Source organism: Parasteatoda tepidariorum, chromosome X1 (assembly GCF_043381705.1).
Source record: "Parasteatoda tepidariorum isolate YZ-2023 chromosome X1, CAS_Ptep_4.0, whole genome shotgun sequence".
Taxonomy (NCBI): Eukaryota; Metazoa; Arthropoda; class Arachnida; order Araneae; family Theridiidae; genus Parasteatoda; species Parasteatoda tepidariorum.
The window spans coordinates 18,701,996-18,723,705 of record NC_092214.1 but is presented as its reverse complement, the minus strand read 5'-3'; the positions used below and the strand labels follow the sequence as shown (position 1 = coordinate 18,723,705).

Genomic DNA, 21,710 nt, shown 5'->3' with positions numbered 1-21,710 from the left:
AATCTACACATTGTCAAGATAATCTGCGTAATAGCTACACGTTAGCGGTGTTAATTACGCTTTTAAAAATATTGAAACGCGCAAAATTAAGGTATCCCATTAATTTGCTTCTTACTTAGCTGTAAATTTAAATCATACCACAGATTAACTGATTTGCGTGTTAAAGTGCGGAAATCAGCTGTTTTCCGCATTTTACCTAGGTGATGTACACATTAATGGCTTAAAGTTCAAAAGTCTGTTTCTAAAATCAACTAATTTGTTGACTGTTTTGACTTGATTCCTTTGATATCGAAAAAAATGACACTATATTAATTTTCTTAATTAATTTAAGCGCTCAGAAATGTTGCTATTTTTCCTCCGAAAATCTTATTTTCCCTTTAATGAGTGCTTTATTGGTAATGTGCAGATCATCTAAGTAGTGTGCGGGTAATGTGCTGATTACCAAGTTAATTTGTGAAAGGAAAACTGTTGGTACTTTAATAGATCATTCTAGTTAATGGATCATTCTAGTTAATCTATACATCGGGAAGATAATCTGCATAATAGCTATACATTAGAGGTAATAATTCAGCTTTTAAAAATATTGAAACCCGTTGAATTAAGGTATCCCATTAATTTGCTGCTTTCTTAGCTGTAAATTAAAATCATATCAGTGAGCAGTGCAAGTTACATTTATGACTCACTTATAACAATCTCGCTTTTAACGAGGAAGTCTTTTGTTTGGCGTAATGTTATAAATGTGTTAGAAAGTACTCATTAAGAGATATTTTTTTCTCCTTTTTTTAGAAGAAAATAATTTTGGAAACATAGAATAACATGAGGTTAAATGAAAAACAAATTAACACTATAGATCTTTTAAAAAAAACTTTTAAAACATGACTATAACGAAACAGATTAATCGAAAATGCAGATACTGAAGCATTTAATTCAACGAAAATTAAATACGCAAAAGTTTTTACAGCTAAACATTTAAATGTTCGATTAACGTACTTTATTTTCTCAAAAAGAATTATTTCGGAGCAATTCACTTAAAAATGATTTTTAAGTTTAAATTTTTTGAATGAACATTTTTCTGCTTTCCGAGTTCTTCGTTAAATCCAGGTCCTACTGTATTTGATTACACGATAGCGATTCATTTTGATCGAAAATAGTTAAACTATCTGTTGGTTGCAGTGGATATTTTGATTCAAAATACGAAAGTATACTTTTGAATTGAATTATCTGAAGGTGTAGTGTAGTAGAAAATAATCTGAATCATAAAAATTTACTGCTTTTTTTTTAATTTTAGAATTGATATTTTTTGAAAAATTAAAATAACGTTTTTTAAGTCTTGTGTAAAAGTATGTATAAACCTTTAGCATCGTGGTCACATTATGCTTAAAGCAAATAAAGGCAAATAAATAAATAGGAAAATAAAATCGCTCTTATTCATATTTCCATTTCCAATAAATAATGCAAAATTTACGAAAATTCCATGGGATCGATATTTAGTGCACAGAAATATTTTTGTTGCATATATTTTTGCTGTGACACTTTCTCCATTCGATATTCATAGAACATTTTGTATAATTTAGGTTTTTTTCCCTTTTTTTAAGGGAAACTATAATTCCAATAATCTCAAAGAATGATGTGTATTTTATTGCATCCCCTTAACAAATTTAACTCTAGTAGTAATGAGATGTTTTAAGTTTTTTTTCAAGTAACATTTTTATTCCTGAATTTATTACTTCTGACCTCAATTAGTAAATTTCTACATTCTCCATTAAATGTTAACATTCATATAATCACTTATGTGAATCTCGTAAATAATTATTAAATATATGTTTGCTCCCATGTTTTTCAACTTTCAGTAGGCACTGATTTCGAGTTTATAATCTTTATTTTTAACTTACAACCCTTCCAGTAACTCATTCATAATGTCGACATTTGCCAGTGTACGTAAGAAATAAATAATATTTCGGCCATATTTCAAAACGGCATAGACATTCGATGGAGAATGTCCACACTTGCCAGATTTTGATCTTTCATATAAGGAAACCATTTAACAACGGTTCAGCATAGCAATGAAACTAACTTATTAAAACTAAACTTGAAATATTTCAATTACATATTCATGTCTATCTTTCTATCTTGAAATTTTAATTTTAATTTTTTAAAAGCAGTTTTAAAAATGATTGTTTAATTACACTGGGACGCTCAAATTTCAAATATATATATATATATATTATAAGCACTTCCCCTATTATGAACTGTTTAGATGCGCACGTGGCAATAATTCATAATTGGGAATCTTCGCTAGTGGCGTATGACGACATTTCTGAGCATAGGTTCCTATGCAGTTTTAATCCCGATGATCGGCACCAACTCCTAAAAAAGTTTGTCGTAACATTTAAGCGACCTCCTGTTATATATAACGTTTTTAAACTTGTACATTTTGACAAAATAGACTAAAAATGTCATTACAAAAAAAATAGCTTCTAGATAGAAACTGATTGCAGATTTCAATTCAGCGTCAAGAATACTGAAGTATCTGAGATCTTTTTAAAAATCTTATACAACAGAAAATAACAAAAAATTTGTTCCCTAGTCTTATTTCCTCAGCAATGGACAAAACAAAATATAGCAAAGATTGTTGTTGATCAATAATATTAATTTATGCGACTCTTAAATTGCATGAGTAATCGGCATATAATACAAATGACTGATGAAAATGAAGATAGTTCTTTATTGATTAGTCTTTTGAATATTTATTTAGCAATGTACAAAAAGAATTTAATTCAAAAAATATTATTAATCTCTAGAGTTCATTTATCTGACTTTATAATTTTATGAATAAAATACAATAGAAATAACTGATACAGAGATATTTCTTTGATAATTAGTTCATTAAATATTTATTCAGTATTGTACAAAAACCATTCCTTTAGAAAAATTTTTGTTAATGTCTAATTTCGATTTCTTTTACTTTTAAATTGCATGAATGAATAACATTCAATACTAATTGACTGATAAGGAGATATTTCAATAATTTGAGATCAATATTTATCTTTGTCAAGATAACTAAAAAGTAAATGTTAATTTAGTGATGTTGCATGAAATTACTTTCATTCAATATCTTATTAGTAGATGAATTAAATTTTGTGGCAATTTCACATTTAAAGATTAATCCTGATATCAGTTAAAATAGTGATAGTTGAAAGATGAAGGAGAAATATGCTTGTTTCAGAATTTCTCAACTACATTCAAGACATATGAAACAAATGCTTTTGCTATCTGATATTTTCTATTGAGTAACATATATGTGGGTCAATTTTCTTTAAAAATTCCTCAAGAATGATGTTAAAAAGCATTTTTCAGCTGATTGAAAAGGCAGATAAAGGTATTTATTTAATAGCTTTCAGTTGCTATGTCCAAACTATTTTTCATCCAAAATAAAATTTTAATTTAGCAAATACTTTAAGCAGTTTCATTCAAAATATTGCATTCCGAATATATTTCAAGGAAATTCGCGGTGAAACTCCGCGCATTAATTAGAATTCGCTGTCCATATTTTTTATGATATGTTAAAAATAGATCTTCCTTATTACAGAATTATAAGGACAATTAGAAAAGAAGAAAATATTTGCATAATAATCCAGCACAATTTAAAAATATAGAACACGCTTCGATTATAACAGAAAGGAACCATTACAATTTAAAAATGTGTGTTTTAGATATGAAAAACAATTTCTTTATTTATGAATGATGCAAAATATCTGGCTTTCCTTTCTTTGACAATGATTTTACTGATCGTCTCTATTAATAGTACACGTTTTTAAAGTACATTTATTCAATGAATTTCTCAAAGTTAATGCAAGTGCAATTCAATACATGGTAGGGCAGCTTTCTACTTTTCAAACAATCTAAATTACTTTCAAATTATGACATGGAAATAGTTCATTTGATAAGAAATTTTTTCAGCATTATTAAAAGAATTTTTTATAAAGAATTTTTTTTTTAATTTATCAAGAAATACCTGTTTGAGCCACGGTGGCTCAGGGAATAGACTGCTCCCCTCCCAAAGCGGTGATCCATATTAGAATCCCAGGGATGGCCGATCACTGCACTCAACTCGCATCGACCACAGTGTTGAGTGAAACAAAAGTGTTGACAAAAAGTGAAATTTTACCTAAACCTAAATTCGAGGTAATGCTTGATTAGGGCTGTGCTTAATTGATACAAACGAATTAACGGAACAAAAATTTCTTGCATCTTAAAAAAATTATATTTCGCAGTTTTTGGTATTTGTAAAATGACGATTTTTTTAATTGATGCGTAACAAATCAGTTTATTGTAAATGTGCTTTAGAAATAAAATTTTTAGTTATTTTTCCAAAATATTTTGATTTACAGTACACGAAAAACAGTAACGTAAATATCTCCCCGCAACATTTGCGGTGGGGGCAGGGACACACGCTACGGAAAAGATAAAACTATGAGTNATACAGTACAGAACCCGTTATCCGGAAATCAGAAAACCGAAAAACCAAAAAAAACGGAACGACGTTCGATAAATTTTCCCGCGATTTTTAAAAAAAAAATTTTTTTTCCTCATAAGATTTTAGGATTTTTCTTTCTTTTTTGAAAGATGTTTACCATACCATCATTTTAAAAATAATCATTACTGTATTACTTCATCGTTTTTTCTTCTTTTTAAGATTGGTTTGACGATAAAAAAAAAACGGCTTTTTGTAGCGATACAGAAAACCGGAAAAATCAGTTATCCGGAATAGCGATGGATGGTCCCGATCGTTCCGGACAATCTGTTCCCTACTGTATATATATATATATATACCTTTTCTTAACTCCGCCTTTTCATCCCAATTGAAATGAAATTCTCATTATCTTAAATTAAAATTATATCATTGATTATAAACACTCAAATATCTCTTCACCATGGTGTTTCGTTTCATATTTGTGTTAAGTCTAAGATAGGGCGCACTTATAAATGTTGTGGGGGCGCACCTAGTCTGTGTACGTCATTGCCAGAAAAAGAAATGAGCAATTGTCACGTTTTTATTTTAAATAATTTATTTAATTTTAATAATTTATGGGGTATAGTTATACCATGCTACCGCCATTGGCATTATTTTTCAAACTGTCTATATTCATTTTAATAATCGCAGAAAGAAAATAATAAAAACTAAATGAACAGAAAGTTTTTCTTCATATGAAAATTTTATTTCGCTGTCTTACGTAGTCTAAGATAGGGCGTCCTTTTAAATCTTGTTGGGCTTACCTAGTCTGTGAACGCCATTGCCAGAAAAAGAAATAAGCAATTATCACGCTTTTATTTTAAATAATTTTTTACCCGGCTCGTACCGACCACAGTGCTGACGTGAAATATATTTAATGGAAGACTGATCATGGGTTAGAGTCCTCTTGTCGTCAGGATAACCGTGGGAGGTTTTCGTGGTTTTCCTCTCCATATAAAGCAAATACTGGTTAGTTCCATCAAAAAGTTCACCACGAATTTAACATTTCTCCCATCACTTGATCCAGGAGTTCTCCTGTCTTCTGGATTGGGTTCAAAGTTACAAGGCTACGGAGTTGAACATTGGTAGACGTAAACCAAAAAATTGGGTCGCCTGTTCAACAACGGTAATAAAAAAGAAATAAAAATATAAAATAATTTATTTTATTTAAATAATTTATGGGGTATAATTATAACATGCTACTGCCATTGGCATTATTTTTCAAACTGTCTATGTTCATTTTAATAATCGCAAAAAGAAAAAAAAGAAAAACAAACGAACAGAAAGTTTTTCTTCATATGAAAATTTTATTTCGCTGTCTTTAATCCTTTACCATTTTTTCATTGTTTTGGGAAACTAATTACGAAGAGTACTCTCTTTATGATAATAAAACAAACATGAATGTGGATAAAAATTAAAAAGGAGAAAAAGGCGTGTCGCTCGTGATTGACACGTGTAGCGTAAAAATCACGTAGAAAAAGTTTCGAATTTGAGTGGGATTTCATTGGATAGCGAAACAGTTAACTGGATTGCGTAACACAGACGCACTTGGAAGAAGTTCCGTTTTTAAAAAATCTTTCATTTCGCCGGTAGTGCTCCATCAAGAAGCACGGCTCCTGTAAAAAGAATTCAAACAAACGCAAAGAGGTTTATAAGGTATGTCACATTCTTCATTTAATTATTTATTTCCTTGTATTTTTTTTATAAATGTTTAATATGATTAGTTCTTGTGATGAAATATGACATGCTTTATATGCCGTGTCTAAGTAGAAAAAGTATCTTACCGAAATGCACTTTCAGTAAAATAATAAAAAAATAAATCTTATTTTGTATTTAATTCTGTAAATTATTACAGTCTTTAGAGCTATAACCTATTAAGCAAGATAAAAAAAAATGTTTTATAGGAACGTGCTTGAATTTTCAAAGAATTTATTTAAATCAAAAAAAAATGTTTTTTTTTTTTTGAAAACTTAATAGCTGACATGAAACAAATCACGATGATTTTTTTTATTTCACTTTGAAAGTTTTTTTTTTCTTTTTTTTTTTTCAAAATTATTTTTTTCAGAACTAAATTTAAATAAGACTTATTTGCATGGATGGAGTTTGTATTACAATTGTAATAAATATAGCAAAATTGTCTAAACTAAATTACATTTATTATTAATACTAAGGTTTAAAAATAATTATTTAGAACTTTTTTACTACATCTTTCATTTAATGATTCTAAAGATAACACAAAGATGACCACCTGTTTGTGTTTACCTCTTAAATATTGCTCATTGGTAAATTTACTCAGTTTATGAATAAATTACCAATAACGAAAAATTATATTTTAAGTAGTGTTTTCAACTGAATAAGACAAAAAGTTTCGTGTGAATTTGCATTCGGATGTGTGCTGTCTTTCTTTAGTTCAAAACCATATTTATTTTCAGATTACTATCAATTTTATTTTCAATTTTAATTTTAAGTTTTAGACAGTTATAGACACTAAACACTAGTGAGACGCTAAACACTAGTGAGACCAATAGTTTTATATTGAAACGAATGATTAGCAATTAACAAAGCAGATGAAGAGAAGCCGATAACTTTCGAGAGAAAAATATTGATAAAAACTTTTGGTACAGCAAGAGATAACGGAACTTGGAGAATTCATTACAACCATAAATTGCAATCAAAATTCAAAAAACCTAACAAAATAAAAATGATCAAGATTTCTCAAATTAGGTAGTGGGACATATATTCCGATATAATTATGAAAAGCCTGTTAAAAAAATAACCTTCCAAACATCAGAGGGAAAAAGAAAAAGAGGAAGACCTGGAACAAGATGGTTAAATAGAGTAAAGAAATGGCTAAAGGACTTGGGAGTTAACAGATATATAGCATCGAATAGATCCAGATAGAGTAAACTGACTGAGACGATCTTGGCCAGTAACCTGCCGTTGTGAATAAGAAGAAGTATAGCAAATAATTTTGAATTAAATGCACTGTCACACTGTCAGTTTACTATAAAAGTAATTAGGTAAAAAAATCCTAATTAATATATAAAATATCTGAATACCAGAAAAACATATGGATTTCCTTTAGATAATATTTGTTAAAAAGGTGAAATAAAAATTAAAGAAAGCTGCCTAAATGCATCTCCTAATTGCTGCCTAATTGCAAATTATTAAATTGAATTACCAAAGTAATGAAGTATTCAAGTATTTATTAATCAAAACAAATATTTTATCAACAACAAAAATAATATTTATAAAACAAAACAAATATAAACAAATATTTAAGAGAAATTTTATGATTTTTATTGTTTTTGTTTTTTTTTCTATTTTTTTGTTCAAAAAATGACTTTAAACTCAAACAAAATAAATAAATAACGACTAAAATTTAAAGAATAAAAAATATAATTTGAGTAAGTGAAACATAACTAGAGGAATAAAATGTTTTTCAAGACTGATTCAGTAGTTTTGGAAATAAAACTAGATCAATGTAAACTTTTCTTGTCAATTTTTAAAAAAAAAAATTTATATGGCAAATTTTAATAGGAACAAGTGTTAAAATACTCATCATGACAAGAGAAGCAAATCTTAAAGAAAAAAAAAGTGTTTTTGAGAATCATTTCAAAAATAAAAAAGCTACGTGAAAGTTAATTATGTTTTACATGCGAAACATCCGGAAATTTTATGAAAAAGTTTTTTATAAATTTTTTATAGGTTTTTTTTAAATTCGAAAAATGTCAATACTTTTCAATGTTCAGTTCTTAGAGCCGCAATGACCCAGGGGACAGAGCGCTCGCCTCCCAATGAAGTGAACCGGGTTCGAATCCCGACGACGGCTGGATGATTCGAATTCCGTATCCGGCTAGCAACGACCACAGTGCTGACGTGAAATATCTTTAGTGGTAGACCCATCATGGGTTAGAGTCCCCTTGCAGTCAGTTCAACGGTGGAAGGTTCTCGTGATCTTCCTTTCCATGAAACGCAAATGCGGGTGAGTTCCATCAAAAATTCCTCCACGAAGGTAAATTTTTTCCAATACATCCAGGAGTTCCCTTGTCTTTTGGATTGGGTTCAAAATTACTAGGCTATGGAGTTGGTCATTAGTAGTCGTAAACCCAAAAATTGCGTCGGCTGCTTAACGACGGTTATTAAAAAAATGCTCTGTCCTTTTTACTGTCAAGTTTTGATATAGGGGAGAGTTGGGTAAGACCGAATAGTGTCTCAATTGTGTCGATGTAATTTCTGTTACCCCGGGTACACTTTATCTAAAAAAAAAAATTTTTTTTTAATTTTTAATTTTTCTGAAAAACAATTATTTGTAAAAAAAAGTAGTACATGAATAACTTTTCATAAATGATATATTCTGGACAACTAAACTATGAACATCATGATTAAATCTGATAGTTTCTACTTTCTGGGTCGAACAGTTTAGCTCCAAAAGGGCTTCGAATATTAGCTACTCGATCTTACCCCCTCCGTCTTATAGATCTTAAGTCTAGAGAAACGTTTAAAGAACATTCTAATATCAAAATGTTATTAATGCGGTCAGTAGTTTCTGTGTTATTTCATGTCAAAATTTAAAGCTTTATTTAGCTTGCGCGGCGTTATGAAGTTAAGCGAAAACTGCTAGCAGCAAAATTGTGATTTTATACAGCCACTTACTCATAGTTTCGAAAACGTGCAACGTGTCTCAATTTGTTTAAATTTTGAATTCGTTTTAAAGTAATTGTTGTTGTTGTCGTCTGTCGTTAAGGCAGAGGGGGTGTGATTGTTCTTGTTTTCCAGTGGTGCCATCTATGGCCAAGAATTTGACTTCTGCCACATCCATACGTCACACCCGTTTATAGAGCGGACTTATTCATACATCCATTCATTCATCCATAGATCGTACATTTTTATCTGAATCAGAGAATGATTAATCTCCAATTCAGTACCCCCAGAGGTATTTATTTGTTATGGGAACATAGAGCACTTTGTGACTCGACAGATTTAAAGAGCACCAGTCACCATTTACTACATGGGGAGTCTTTGGTTGGCAGGATTCGAACTCCTGTTCCCACAAGCATGAGTCCAGCACCCTGCCAACCAGGCAATCCCGGCCTTTCAAAGTAATTAAATCGTTTATATTGAAAGTTTTTGGAATTTTACTTTGTTAAGGAAAAACTAACAGTGGAAAAGTTATTAGCAGTTAAATTATAATTTTTTGCAGCCGCGTTCTCTTATGACTACTGATAAAAGTTTTGATGTTTTTTATACAATTCTGAAAAATTAGCTGAAAGTAAGCCAAATATTACGATTAACAAAAAAAGACATTTAAAAATAAATTTCGAACATTTTCCCTTCATTAAGAAAAATTTTTTTTCTTTGGGAATCTAAAAACGTATGAGATTCATAAACTTTTGGATTTTTAAACTTATTCCTCAAATAATAACCAATTAAGACTATTTTTTTAATAAATAATGTACCTTACAGCATACATAAATATAGTTTAACAAGAAATTAGTTTACAATAGTGATTAGTTAAAAAAAAAAACTTTACTTAAATGCAATATAATGTGTAATTATGAGATGCAAAATTTTGGCCAAGCATGAAATATTTTTAAATAATTTTCTGTATTTTCTATCTAAGTGAGAATATTTGGGTTTTGCATTTTGGGTTTACTACCAAGGTTCTGCATCTAAACCAATACATTATTTTTGATCCAAAAATATGATGAATCTGCTTAATTTATAATATAAATGGAGTTTAATTTTGTTGTTTTATTAATACTAATGGACCCAAATAATGATTTTGTATGAAAAGAGTTTAATTTTTAAATTGAACCTAACATTTTAAGAGTTGTTTTGATTAGATTTTATTTTATATTTTCTTAACTAAAATTTAAAAATTGATCTTAATTTATCTCAGAAATTGTTTTATGATTCATTGGTTTGAAACTAATTAAGTAATACCTTAAAATTACTATTTTAAAATAAATCACGAATTCTTCACATTTTTTTTAATAGTGCATTAAATTTCAACTTCATCAATCATTGAATTCTACTTCAAGTTCAGAAGTTCCTTTTTAAACAGTTAATAGTTATTATAAAATTAGGCATAATAATTAAGCATAGTAACTGTTTATAGTTATTATCAAATTAATCATACGAAGAAATTGGTTCTTTACAACTAAATCTAATGACATACTGAGAGATCATTTACTCCTCTTGGTCAGTTTGTAATCATTTCTAAAGCCCATGAGGTGTCCAAGATAACATCAAGGTCAATAAAGATAATAGTTTCCTGCTAGATATTTTCAGCTAATACCGACTTGCCTCTACAAACTCGAAAAATGAGTTTCTTTTTATACTTTTAGATAAGTTGATTTAAAAAGTTGTTAAAAAGTTGTTTTCCTTAAATAATGATTAAAAGTTTTTCATATTACGCTAATTTTTTTTCTCCACTGGCTTGATTTGAAAAGGACAATTACATAGAAAAATAGTTACAGATATTTCTTGATATCGTTATAGGTACTATTGAAACTATTACTTTTTTGTAGTTGCAGTTGAGTATTTATTTGAAATTTTACTTTTCTTGGAAAAGTTATTTTATTTTTTAATTGAAAAGTTACTTTTCTTAATTTCATAAAAAATATTACTTGAATATTTTTATAATAAGTATTTAACAATGCAATACTTCAAGCTTTTCGTCTTTTAAATAAAACTAGCGAAATAATTGCGTTTTTAACATTAAAAATTAGAATTTAGACATTAAAATTTCCTTCCTTTTCTTCCGAAGATCCTATTATAAAACGTAAGAAAACGACCGTAAATTTGTGAACATCGAGAATTTACTTAATTTTTAGATAAATCTTGCGACTCTTCTTTTTTAATTCTGATTTTTTTTTCCTAATAATGTAACACTTTTAATTTACCACTTGCAAATAATATTTTTTTAATCTCTTCTTAAGGTGCTGAAAAGCAAAGAATGCTAGAGACAAATAAAAACTTAGATAGTTGTAATAAGACAGTTAAAAACTTGGTTAGTTTAAATCAAAAAGTGTTAACATGAAATCGTAATATTTTCAATTATATCAGGAATTAAAAACATATATTTTTTTAAGGTATAAAGTTTAATGACTTGTCTGAAACTTGTGAATAAATTTTGCATACTTGTTGAATGGAACAAGAGCACAAAAATGCATGCATTTAAAAAAATACAAATCTCAAATATTTCCCTATTCTAAGATTCCTTTTAATTTTTAGGAAAAATATTTTGCGATATTTTTTAAAATCATTTATTTATGAAAATACGTTTTTCTCCAAGTAACCTAAATCATATAATGTGCATTATTTTTGAAAAATGACTTTAGCATTTGAAAGGAAAGTTTATTCGAATGAAAGAATGCTCTGGTACACAAAAAACTAATTGCCGGGCCGTTCTTTTGAAAATGAATGTTGTTTGAAAATAACTTTTCCAATTTTTTGTTGTATATTTATTTAAAAACAATTCCGATAATAAATTTTAATCCAATTTGAATTTTATAATAATTTGTTGAGCTCAGCAAGCTAAGAATTATATTTCTGTTTGATGAACTTTTAATTAAATTTTTAAAAAAAAACTTAAAAAACTATATTAAAATCATACTATATGTATCTAACTTTTCCACTTTTACATAAAGTTACATTTTTTTCTTTGTCTAAAAATTCAAATAAAAATACGTCGTCGTCGTTAAAAATAAATAATTATGTCGAATTTTTGTTGAATTATTTATAACAAATAGTCATTTTTGCTGTTTATTTTCTTCTAGACCAAAATAGAATAAAGAAAAATAAACAAAAGTTTATGCTATATACCAAGAGAGACACTTAAGAATATTTAAAATAAGCAATACTTTTGGTCATTTTCCCTGGTTTTATGATGTAAAATAATTATAATAATTCGATACCTGATTTGGACACATTTAACAAAACTTTGTAGGTTTTCATGAAGATTGGTTCAAAGTTGTAAGATAATGCCGGTACCTTAAATCATAATAAGTTATGTATTTGTAGCAACCTTAACATGGTTTTAAATGAACCCATAGTTTTCGATCAAGCTAAACCATAGTTATCACATTTAAGCTATATTTTTCAGTTTAATGTTTTTATAGTTCAGTATAATACAGTTGCAGCAAATTTGAATTAGGCTCTCGTTCAATAAGCCTTAGAAGTTTTAACAGTATATAAATTTAGTTCTAGTAAACTAAAAAGAATAGTTTTTCGTCATATATTCAACAATAGTTTTATGTAATTTATAAATCATATTAGAAAAATGATAGTTGAATGAAGTTAGGAAAATGATATTAATAGTCACCCCCAATTTTATTTAGTTTTTTATTCAAAGAAAAGATATGAATGAAATCTTTAATCAGGACGTAACAATTTCGTATCTGTATTACTGAATTTAATCTTACCAATAAAAGAACAAACTTTGATACTTTTATCAGCGATAATTTATCAGTAAGAAAAGACGTCATTGATAACATCTTTTTCTTCTTTATTGAACTTTATTATGATCTTGCATCTATTTTGCATTTTATTTTTTTATTTATCATCTATTTTTACATTAAGTTTTTTATGTCTTTCCTTGTTTTTAATGACTTCCTTTTGATGATTATTTAAAAAATTATTTCATTTTTAACAGGTGTTTCATAAGTATTTAAGCCGCGTTTAAAATCATTCCCTGGAAACTGTTTTTTATCTCCTCTATAATATTTACTGTTTATTTAAATATTTCTGATTTTATTTCAATTCTGTTGACTTTGTCAATAATTTTTCGAATGATGTAGTAATATCAATGACAAACATGATAGCAATATTTATTTAAAACACTTGGAATGACTTTTGATTTAGTAATATTAGGGGGACCGGAAAGTAATGTTGTTTCTGTGCATTTGATAGTTGTTATCAAGATTTTATTTTTAATCAGTAATGTATTCTTCTTCGTTAGTAACTACCTTTCAAAACCGTATCAAAAAGGAATCGAAATGGATCGAAAGAAAATGTATTGGTTTTTAAAACTAACAAATATTTAATGCGCAAAACGACGTTACTTTCTGGTCTCCCCAATATTAAATATCTCCGCACGTACTAAAAAGTAAAATTCCTCGCTCAAGAAATACATCTAACCAACAATTGTTGTATCTAAGTATCAGTTGTGAAATCTTATATCTTCATCGTGAACACATCAAAGAATAATTACAAACGTTAAAAAATTATTTACTCCGATATGATGTAGTTTTTTTATCTGATTTATGTCATTCACAATAACATTTTACTTGGATCCTTTGTTTTCCTTCTATATCTTCTGGAGATAACAGAGTGTGCCTTAAAAAAAAAGAGTTAAGTGACAAAAACATAATTTTCAGGAGAAAAAATTGATTGTTGCAAAATTTTAATTTTGAAGAAGCTCTAAAAATAAATGATTTAAGCTATGCACTTAACTACATTACAACACTATTGTCCTCCATTTAAAAATATGTTTCATTGCAAAAAAAGTTTTATATCTTTTAAGTCACATAATTTAATTTTTCATTTCCTCGATTATTTCATTTAATGCAGAGTATAAAAAAGGCAAAACGTAATGTATTTAATTCAGAATGTTTGCCGGCATTGCAGAATGTAAGAAAGAAAATTAACACCAATGACTTTTGATCTAATAATAATATTCTCGCATACTAAGGTGCAAAATGCATGGCTTCAGGGTTAGAGGAAAATAATTAGCGTATCTAACTTATAATAGTGAAATAAAATAAGTCACGAAACTATAATTTATTTAAACATATTTTTAGGATGAAATCGAATTGAGAACCCTCAATATATGTAAACTGACCACTATCTGTAAAATAGTTTAATCAGGAAAGCTGTCGAAAATTATGCTATCCTAACTTTTCTAAACATTTTAATAATACTTTTCTTAAGAACAAAACTAAAAATGAGTTATTGAACAAGTAAGCATAGTAGTAAAAAAGCTTTTCTTAGGAGAAAAAAATAAAAAATAGGGTTACAGATTATATAACAAGAAAATAAAAACATTACTATTTTACGAGAGCAAACGAAATTAAAAAAAATACTCAGAAATGCATATATTTTTTGAGGGAAAAAGATCAAAACTGAATACTATATTAAAACAAAGAAATATAAAGACTAAAACTTCATTTCATTCAAAGAGTAAAAATAAAATATTATTTTTAAAATCTTCAGTGCATGAAAATCACTCAGTAATGCTATTTAAGTTCTAAATTTAGTGATTAAATTTCAGATAAGTTTTGGTGAACTTTATTTTAGATAAAGTGACATTTTTTCCTATTTCTAAAAACAGAAGTTTTCTTCTTAAAATTTCACCATTACGTAGTGACATTACGTTTCAGTTTTTGCTGTAAATAATTCAGATTTCGATTTGTACTGATCATTAATTATCATCTTAATGAATGCTTTGTTAATGATTTTATGAGTTAAATGAATGATGTCTGATTGTTAATGATTTTCTCAGACTTTGGAATAAACGAAAATTTGTCAGTTTCGTTTCTTTTGAATGAAATATTTTTCTAATCTTTCATCCGCTTGGTGTATTAATTCAATCATACCAGCTCAATACTATTGATTCTTTTCTTTTTTTTTTACTATTTCAATTTACTTTTCTGTCAAATGACCCAATTTCGATCTCAAATGTATTTACAAAAGCAAATATTACTATGGTTGGTTGCTATCGAAACTAACAAACGTAATTCAAACATTTCGTTTAAAAAAAAAACCATTCATGAAACTTTCAAAATTGTTTGGAAAATAACTGTTTTCTCACTATCGCGTGCGAATCAAAATAAGAATAAAATCAATTGACTAGTTGCTCAAAGCATGTCTTACTTTATTTGAATTATACGAGCCAATAAAGATATTATAATACTCGTTCTGCAGAGATGCCAACTTGCTCCGGACAGCAAATATATATTTTAAAGTGGTAGTTTATCAATTGTGATTCTTGATTTAATAAATTCAATTTAGTAGATTTTTATCCACCACTATTTCTAAATAATTCGAAGGGTTATATAATTCACCACTTTACAGTACTTGCGTTATGCTATACCAGTTAAAAAGCAAACATAAATAGTCAACTTTTTGCAAAATTTACTTTGTAGTTAATTACCGTATTTTTAATTATATTGGCGTGTCCGGAGCAGTTGGCATCTCTGGTTCTGTTCTTCTCACGGGTGAACAAAAAAAAAATTATTACCCATAAATCAGTACTGTACAACATTATAAAATCATGCACAAAACTGAAAGGCATTTACCAATATTTTTGATTTATTATTATATTTTAACCTTACATGCTTTACATTAGTATAGTTCATCCCATTAAAATAAAGATTAACTGTATTCAGTATAATTTGGCACGATACTGTTGTTCGAGGTCAACTCCTGAAAGTCGTTAATATATTATTATACTAGCCAATAAAGATATTATAATATTCGTTCTTCTCACGGGTGAACAAAAAAAAAACAATGACCCATAAATCAGTACTGAATAGCATTATGAAATCATGCACAAAACTGAAAGGCATTTACCAATATTTTTGATTTATTATTATATTTTAACCTTACATGCTTTACATTAGTAGTTCATCCCCTTAAAATGAAGATTAACTGTATTCAGTATAATTTGGCACGATACTGTTGATCGAGGTCAACTCCTGAAAGTCAAACTTTACCACAACCAAGCAATTTTCTCCAGTACTATTTCTTTTGAGGGGCCGTAAAAAACTCTTTACACAGTATCTATATTAAAACTGCCCTGTAGTGAAACAGTTTCAATCGGTACCAATTGTACTAATATAATATGATCTATCTACAGTAGTATCTTCGGTACCTAGTGAAACTGCACCAATGACCGCAACAGCAGTAGTACCTATTACCAAAATTAATAAAGCATCAATACTATCATGACGATTTTTTACTTTTCACCTAAACAAATTAAGACAATATTGTTCATTAATTTTGGTTTATAGAGTGCAGATTTTTTTATTTCAACTAGTGATTTTTAAGTAAGCATCAATGAGGGCAAAAATTGTATGGCTAATTTTTACTTATCTCCTAAGCGAATTAGTACCATTAATTTTGCTTTATTGTACTTAGGTTATCTTATTTTAGGGTACTTTTTCGTTTAACCGGATGCGTTCAACTATTTCTTTTTAACATTTTTTTATTTATTTTTGCGAAAGTTCAGTTTGTTTTGTGCTTAAAAAATAAATAAAGTAAAATAATAAATAAAAAAATAATAAAAAAAAGTTGATGGACATTTTTTGCGACTTTTCGCTTTCGCTCCACTAATCGAAAAGTACCTATTTTTGTTTCAATTTTGTTGTACTTATTACCAAAATTAATTAAGCATCATTGGTATCAAAAATGGTGCATGCCAATTTTTCAACCTTCCACCTAAACGAATTAGTATCATTTCTCCGTTAATTTTGTTTTTTATTACATAGCTTACTTTTTTACTTTAATTAGAAGCTATTACCAAAATTAATTAAGCACTGGTGTCAATAATAGTATAGCAATTTTTTACGCCTCTCCTAAATAACTTTGTTTACATTTCTCCATTAATTTTACTTTACAGTGCATAACTTATTTCTTTCTTTAAATTAGTATCTATTACCGAAAAAAATCAGGCATTATTTTCATAAATAGTAATATAACGATTGTTTTGAATTTCTCCTACACGAATTAGTATAATTTCTCCATTTATTTTGCTTCACAGTACAGAAAATTTTTTTTATTTCAAATACCGTTAACTCTAAATTATTTTTAATTTTATAGAAACTCCTTTTCAAATCATAACTATAAACAAAACTAACACGTGGTTTCAGATAACTTCAGGAATACTAATTTTCTGACGTAGTCCACCCTTGTTACCACTTTCGCGTTGATAGCTGAGTTTATCTGACATAAAGAGTAAAAAATTATTAAAAATTTAGGAGTCTAATAAACTTCTTTTTTTATAAGAGCTATAAGCTAGATGTTATCTGTAAAGTATAAACAGAATCGTCTGCAGGTTAATTTTTATAAATGCCTAGTTGACATGGAAGTAATGGGAAAAAAATCCATTTTTCGAACATTTTTCCTGAATGATCTAATTGGAATTTTTGAACGTATTTTTGGGTCGGGGCTAAAATTGTGCCTCTTATCAGCTGTCGAAATTTCAAGATGATAGAATAAACGGTTCAAGAGTTATAAGAGGAACAGACACACAAACTCTTCCTTTTATTATTATATCCTGATTTTCAATTGCAGTCTCGTATTTTTCTTGGCAACACTTTGCAAAACTGTTAAAAAAAAACATTATTTCAACACTTAAATACTCATCTTTTACCGTTTTAAAACTTTATCACTCAATTAAATAAGTTTTGAAGATATTATTTTAACTTACACAAGGATTGACCTTGACAACAATTTGTTGGATTTTGATAGCGTTTTTATTTTATCTCACTAAAATAATAATTCGCGAAAATAATAGCTCACTAATAATTCTATTTTGTTTGTATCATTTTAAACAGATATTCTAAGAGGTTTTGTTACAGGTTGCAGGTTTTGTTTTGTTTGCAGAGGTTTTGTTACAAAGCACCCTGTATATCGTGTAAGCAGACTCACATACAATTTAGCAAGGGAATAAAACTTTAGACGGTTGAGTTGCGAGCCGGATATTGTAACTCAGTATGGCTCAAAGGATCGAGCCCTCGCTCCAAATGAAACAGCCCAATTTCGAATTGATAATTGGTCAATTAGAACGTATATCATATAGTTTCAAAGTAGAACGTATATCAAAGTAGACCGTATATCATATAGTTTAAAAATTAAATTTATATTTATCTCAATAAATACAAATGATTAATATTTTTTATTCGAGTAGAAATGAATCTATTTTTAAATATTCCTTCTACGACAGCCTTTAGCATTTGCATAGAATTTGAAAGTCATTATAAAGTTATTTTAATGATTTGATTTTATAAGATTTTCATTGTGGAATCTTAATGCTAACACATTTGAAATTCGAAAGCCAAAATAGGGAGAAAAACCTGTTGACAAAAATCTTGGCAATGATTTTTTTTAATGAATTATAGCCAATGCATGGATTCCTTAACTTTTTTGACAAAAAATTAATTTACATTTTACTAGTCGAATTGAAACAAAAATGATGTAAGTTGTGGGAGTCCATCCCCTTAGTAGCAGTTTCCTTCCAATATTCTAAATTTGATTTTTTTTTTTTTTAAATATTATTTTTTGACTCCTCTTTAGTTTGTCGTAAGCTTCACATTAAAAGAAAATGGGAAAATAAATTTATTTTGATTAATTCATGTTTTATGTATAATTTTATTTTTGATGTAATATGGAACTTATTTTTTTATTGAAACAACCATCGATGCTATCTTGAACAGTAAAGAATAAAATTAAATTCTTCTTTAATTAAGTTATCATAGACTAGAGTCACTCGTCTTCGAACTAGTGGTTATTAGCTAGAAGGTACTAGATATTAGTGGTACTAGTGGTATTAGCGAACTGGTGGTAGTAGATATTAGTGGTTTTTCTTTCCATGTTAGGGGGCATATCACGATTAGTTTCACTCACAAATTCTTCCACAAAAACATGTTTGTCCTAATGATTAAGTTACCTCGTCTTTTGGGTTTGGTTTAAATTCAAAAGATCTTAGTTTTAATATTTATCACCATAAATCCCGGGTGAGTCGGCTGTTCAATGCCAGTTATAAAATATAAGGCAGATATCCCGTGCCCTATATTTGTTTTTACAGAAATTTCGATACATTTTTTTCATCATTTCGATGAATTTTTTTTTTCAGTGTGCAGATAATAACAAATAATTTTTTATTCTTGAGTTCCTTTAATACTTTCAATCTATTTACACCCTCATATCTGTATTTTAGAATATTCTTGCATCACTTTTAAAACTTGTTACTTTAAAGTGTATCGAAATATTGGGTACTCAAAGTTTTCGTTCAACTCTTAGCAGTAATTTTAAAAAATGTGAATTAAAAAAATTAAATTAAAAATCTAAAAATAGCTAAATAAAAGCAAAAATTAATCCTATTCTTACATTCTTTAATTGTTTGTTCTGCTGCTCATCTAAAAAAAAAAAAAACTCGGTTACACCCAAGACAACTTGACCTCCTTTAAATTGTGCCAGAAAGATCACACAAGAACTTCAATTTCTCTCATGTGGTACTTATGCTTTTAGGTTCCTTCGCACTAAATGCTTTGCTACACAACTTTCTCACTTCATTCAAGAATTATGAAATATTTTTCAGTTCGTATTTCTATAGTAATTTATTCTATACCGTGTTTGTACTATAAAAATATTCTAATTTCATAATTCTAAAAAAAAATAATTTTCTTTTTTGTCATATCAGTTAAGAGCTATTTGCTTTCTGGAGTTAGTAGCGGTTTTACTTCGAAAGTAAATATATAAAAAGAAAGTAAATAAAGTTCGAAATAGTTTACTTCGAAATGAAAATTAAATAGAACTGCCATAAACGTTGAAAATGAGTATTAGGAAAGCATATTTCTTTATTAAGGAATTTAGTTATTTTATTTTAATTTGAAAAGAGCAATAGCAAATACTGAGGCAATGTTTTATAAATGCTTGTTGTTTTCATAATTTGTTTATTGTATTTTTATTAGAAGTATTACATTGGCATTTTACTTAACGCAAATAATAATTTCATAAACGCAACCGAAAGATTAAATAAATTATGAATATCAGAATGGATCTAAATATATTCAGCTTAAGAAACCATTGCTAATGATAAAAAGTACCAACTTGTGGAAGAATTTTAACTCTTTCGCGGAAGTCTAGGGTTCCCCGGAACACCGTTTGGGAACCCCTGCCTGAGGGCATCAATGCTGTGAAGCCATGGAATCGATACGTGAAGTATAAATGGCTATGCATCTCACATCGCTTTGCGCATACCTTAAACTTAGGCAGAATTTGAGCAGAGATATAAGTCAGGGAAAGAGAAAAAAGTCAAGGAAATTTTAACCAAAAAATAAGATCTTGATTTATATTTTAAAATAATATTACACAAAATGGAGGAAAATGATAAAAGATTCCTTAATTATTTATTTGTTGAACAACAGAAATATATTTAAATACCGATCGATACATAAAAATAACTATAAAAAAGAAGGAATTACATTTAAAAGCAAAAGAATGAGACTCACAATTTTTACCGATATTTAAAAATATCTATAACAATAAAAATTAATATATTTGATCATATTAAGTTTTCAAAGCAAATAAATAAATGAAACAATAAAAAGTTGTAAATAAAAGAGGGTGGGAAAATAAATTTTAAAAGCTAAAGAATGAAAAAACAAAAATTCATTTAACTGCAGATATTAATATATCTGATTAAAACACAAAACTTATAATAAGTAAAGAAGCTAAACAACATGCTGCGCATGCAATAAAAGAAGAAAAAAAAATATTAAAGGAGTTGAATCTTTTTCATCTTGAACTAAGACGCTTCATAAAGTTAATGAAGAAAGAAAACAAAATAATTCAGTCGTGGGAGAAAAGAACTTTCGATATAAACAGGTTACTTCTCAAATTAAAATTATACTTTTTACTTACAGTAAAAAAATTTAAAAATATTGTGTATTAAATAATTTTTTCGCGATTCTTGCTAAAAGTTGAAATAAATATCTGTGCTTAATTTTTTTATAAATTTTATCTAATAAATGCAATTGATTCTTAGATGTCATACGAGGGTTGCTATTTATATTTCTGGCCTTGGCAACAGTAAGTGTTGCTAGAAGTTTGATATTTTTAAACATAAATTCAGCAGACGATTTACCATTATAGCTTCTTTGTGTTGTTGACAGTAAATTGAAAAGTTCTTCTCTTTCAAAAAATGGAATTGAATCGTGAACATTTTCGTGCCATTATTTTTCATAACTTTCGACGTGGATTGTCAAGACAAGAGTGCTTCGATGAACTTAATTCTTTATTCAGCGATAAAGCGCCATCCTACAGCACTGTAAAAAATTGGTATAACGAATTTAATCGTGGTCGATGTTCGATCCAGGACGAATCCCGTGCAGGTCGTCCAAAATCCGTTGTTGTGCCAGAAAAGATCGATGCTGTGCGTGAACTGATAAAGCAAGATCGTCATGTGACA

General features: G+C 28.1%; 1 protein-coding gene across 2 annotated transcripts in view; it reads left to right on the top strand.

The window, feature by feature from the left end:
- Positions 1-6,031: 6,031 nt before the first annotated feature.
- LOC107443980 (oxidative stress-induced growth inhibitor 1) overlaps positions 6,032-21,710 on the top strand; it is a 39,830-nt gene continuing 24,151 nt past the window's right edge. Inside the window, exon 1 of one of the 2 annotated variants that reach the window (XM_016058013.3) lies at positions 6,032-6,169. The gene's annotated coding sequence lies outside the window, so the exon portion shown is untranslated. The remainder of the gene's footprint in view (positions 6,170-21,710) is intronic. The other variant, XM_071187607.1, reaches the window with a different exon arrangement.